We start from the raw sequence: 4,878 nt of genomic DNA on the forward strand, positions 1-4,878 counted from the left end.
TTGAGGCCACAGTGACACCTTGTATAAATAAATCTTGTGGAAATAAATAAGTTGAAATAAATGTGTGAAAAAAATACAATTTTATATAGGAATAAGGAATATTATATTTTAAGGAAATAAAAGTATAAATACTAATTTATTTGTACTTTTTTACATTTCTTTGTATATTTATGTATTTTTGCTCTTTTACATTTCTTCGTATATTTATGCATTTATTTATTTATTTAAAATAAAGTCAGCTTTGGCATTCCATAGGAAACAGTCTCTGCCTTGGGACCAGATGATACTAACAGTCATGAAGAAAAGCCAAAATCTAGAAATATCTGTCTGCCCAGGGACCAGATGAGACTAAACAGTCATGAAGAAAAGCCAAAATCTAGAAATATCTGTCTGCCCTGGGACCAGATGAGACTAAACAGTCATGAGGAAAAGCCAAAATCTAGAAATATCTGTCTGCCCTGGGACCAGATGAGACTAAACAGTCATGAAGAAAAGCCAAATTTATAAAATTAGACTACAACGCCCTAAATAGTCATTGATTTTTTGAATATGAGTACAGTAAAGCTTATTGCAATGTACTTTCTAGCTCACCTGATTAGCTTGACTAGTTAGCTTAGCTAGCGCTTATGGTTTACATGTAAGTTATGTGCACACAGTAAAAAGTTGACGTTTTTCTGAATTATCTTGTTATTCTACATTTTTGTGATAAGAACCGCTGGCAACAGCCACTGCAACATTTTAATGCAATCTACAACACTAGCTTGCTTCTGAAACAGTAGGCTAGCCTACCCTTAAGCTACAAGCTGCAACCATTATACTACGATTTCGAGGGCAGAAAGGAAAATCACACATAGTGCTAACTGTTACATACAATGCTCTATTTTCAAGGAAATTACGTTTTTGTTTTTACAAACTTACTTTGAAATGATAACCAGTTCCAGTTGCCGTTCCAGTTGCAGTTCCTCTTGCCTGCGCACCGCAAAATGAAATTAATCAGTTCCTAATTGCCTGCCTGCGCACCGGTGGGAATATTTGCGGGAATTTTCAAAATGGTGGCCCCGCCTCTGCAATTCTCTCCTCTCTTGCGATTGGTTGTCAGATTTAACCAATCACAAATGTTTCTGCCCTCAGGAGACTTTGAGTCAAGAAAATTCCCACCTGCAACAAAAACAGCATTCTTCCATCTTAGAAACATTGCCAAGCTACGAAACATGTTACCTGTTTCTGATGCAGAAAAGCTAGTTCATGCATTCATGACCTCTAGACTGGACTATTGTAAAGCACTGCTAGGTGGTTGTCCTGCATCCTCAATAAACAAGCTACAGGTAGTCCAAAATGCAGTGGCTAGAGTCCTTACCAGGTCAAGAAAATATGATAATATTATCCCAATTTTACAGTCTCTGCAATGGCTACCTATTAAGTTCTGTATCAGTTACAAAATATTATTAATTACTTATAAGGCCCTTAATGGTTTAGCTCCTGCGTACCTAACTAGTCTTCTACCACGCTTCAATCCGCTCCCTAAGGTCACAAAACGCTGTACTTTTGATAGTACCTAGGATAGCGAAGTCCACTAAAGGAGGTAGAGCTTTTTCGCATTTGGCTCCCAAACTCTGGAATAGCCTTCCTGATAATGTTAAGGGTTCAAACACACTTCCTCTTTTTAAACCTAGATTAAAAACACACCTCTTTGGCCAAGCATTCAAATAATGCTTCTCATAATTTTGGACTGCAGTTATATCTGATCAAATGTGCATTATTATTCTTAAGCTTAGATTAAACTAATTAATTTTACTTGGCTGGAACAGCAGCTACGCTAATTATGTCTCTATTTGTTTCTCAGTTTCTGCTGGGTTTTACACAAGCTCCAGTCTGGATCCAGAACACCTGAGAAGAGATGATGCTAACCCAGAGACAGAACTCATACAGAAACTACCACATTTTGCTATAAGTTTGATTGCATAATTGCTGTTAATAGTGTTAATCGTCTGTTTGTTTATGTCTTTTAATTGATTTTTCTGAACATTTCTGCCGTATGCACAATGTGTCACTATAGAACAAGTTAAACAAGATTTACAAATAATTTAACATACAGTGTTTATTTAACATCACTAAACAAGATTTACAAATAATTTAACATACAGTGTTTATATTTAAACAAATTTTTGGAGAATTAACATTTCATTTGAAAAAGGAGGAAAAAAAGAAAGCGTTTGCTATCAAAATATTAATTGTTTAAATTTTCATCACTTTTTTGTGCACTCAATATTTAGCATTCAGACATTATACTACACAGACAGCTAATGGTTTATAGCACAAAAACGTTCAAAAGTAATGAATAAACTATTTTGGAAAATAGCAACTATGCTACTTCAAATTGCTTCCCTCAGATTTGTGAACACAAACCTCATTGGTTCTCACAGGCCAAGCACACATAGTCCTGTTTACCATATTTAACAGGTGTAAGATGGTAGAAAATGAAATGCTAACAATTTATTCTCAAGTTGAAATTAAATTGTAAGGTATAAAAATACCAGTTTAAATTTACATTGTACTTAGTACAATAACATACAAATCGCCCAAAGTAATAAATACAGTCATTAAGTAAACTTTCTCAAGTATTTTAAACCCCTGGACATGCTTCAAAAATATCAAACACTCCTGTAGTGATTAACATTTTAATAAGGATCAAATGAGAATGAATACTAACCTGTTTGTTCCTCATTATCTTAATGTTTGACACTGAATGTTTCTTCAATCTTCACATCTTCACTCTCTTCTTTAATAAATGCCATCTTTATAATAGTGTGTGGATCTCAGTGGGCGTTTATCTGTGTGTTTGGACACATGATTAAGATGAGAATAATAATAAATCCACACTAAATCTCTGGGGTGCATCTCAATCAGCTCACTAGTTCAGTAGTCAGTTTAGTAGAATAGTTTCTGTTGCTCCATTACATGTGCACGAATAGTGCGATTATTTCCAATAACCAGAGTAAGGACCTTAATCGCATTATGATGTTTTACATATCAAGAGCAAAGCTCTTCACTCTCGATTTACATGCAAATTTCATTAAACGCTAAGAATTTGGTGATTTTATTTTTTTACCGCCATTATTCACATGCCCACTGCAACAGCCACAAATAATGGACTCAGAAAGAGTATAGTTGTGCAGGTGCGTGTCACGTCATTCATGTACATCACGAGCACACGCGCACTTTGGTCAGAGCGGCAATAATGTGACTATGGTGTTTACATGTCTGTATATTTCGATTTAGTATGGCATACGCCACCTATGTTAATGCGATTATGACTTCGCATTATTTAGATCGAAATATTTGTGTTTAGGCTGAAAATGTTTAAAAACACAAAACCTTTCTTCAGCTGAATCGACAGGTGCAGGAGCGCGGCGCAGACATATGACGTCACAACATCATACCAAATTAATATTAGGGGGGGGGGGGGGGGGGGGGGGGTTATGTGACATACCCGGGGCCATGTTAAGGGTGTCTTTCCGGGGGAAAAACCCTACAAAACGTAGTTCATGTTGGAACAGCATAAACGACCCTATTATAGACATTCATTCATCTTCAAAGATCATTAAGAGGTACTTATGGAGAATTTAATAATCTCTGTTTTGCACTTAAATTGTTATGTGTGGAGACTAAAAAAATCCACATCAAAATCCAGTTCACTTAGAATGACAAAGATTTAATTTCAAATGGTTTATTAGATAGTGTGGAAGAAACAAAAATAGAAACCTTCCGGGTTTTTTTTTTCTCGATCATATGATCACTTTAGTAGTATAAAGGAATTTATCAATTAAATTTTAAACCAAATTATTTGAAATTAAACAATACAACTTTTAGTGATAAAATTAAATTCAAAAAGAAAAGGCCATGAAAAATTATATAAATGAAAATTTGACAGCCAAAAAAAGACAAATCATGGCAAACATTGGGACTATATAGAAATTCGATCTGTAATATGGCCATCAAAAGGGGGAAAAAATCATGTCCGAAAGCACCCTATGGTTGATAAGCACCCCATGTCAACTAGATGAGCCCCAGAAACAGATCCACTGTGCAAAGACCACGAACGTCAACTAGGACGGCCATCGGCACAAGACCCACGGGAACCAGACGAGGGCTTCTGCATCTGATTTTGCTGCAGCATGGAATTAAACTGCTGGTTTCGTCTGGCCCGAGGAGACCCCGGCCCCCTAACTGAACCAGTTGTTTTTTTTTTTCTCCATTTCTGTCACTGATGGAGTTTTGGTTCCTTGCTACTGTTGCCTTTGGCTTGCTTATTTGGGGACGCTTGAACCTGATTGCACAGAAACGCCTACTGGAAGAGAGCCGAACTGGATGATGGCTTCACTGAATAATTTAATTGACTTTAACAGAAAAATGACTCTTCGTTATTGTCCTCTTGCATTATCGACAAACAACTTTTTTCTGTTTGACAACTGTAAAGCTGCTTTGAACACAAATCTGTTTTGTATCAGCCACCACATTTATCAATGCACGATCATTCGTACAATGGAATTTTTGGCAGGGTAAACGAACGTTTTTCATGCAGAGAACCCTGGGTCGTAAGTTGATTTTGTGGCCCTTGGATCTGTGCTCAGCTCTACACTGAATTGATAAATGAAGCCCATTTTAAGGAATAAGCATACACTACACAATGTAATATAAAGTTTTTTATACTGTACCATGATGAATGTCACAGTCCTAAGAAATGTTTTAGACAAGTGTTTACTGTAAAGTACTGTGTTGAAGAATATCTGCTCAACTTGTAATCTTTTTTATTTATTTGTTTGTTTTTTTTAAATTGCACCAACATCAGTAAGTTCAATCTACACTAGGATGGGTATT

This window comes from Cyprinus carpio, unplaced genomic scaffold, assembly GCF_018340385.1.
Source record: "Cyprinus carpio isolate SPL01 unplaced genomic scaffold, ASM1834038v1 S000000001, whole genome shotgun sequence".
Classification (NCBI taxonomy): domain Eukaryota; kingdom Metazoa; phylum Chordata; class Actinopteri; order Cypriniformes; family Cyprinidae; genus Cyprinus; species Cyprinus carpio.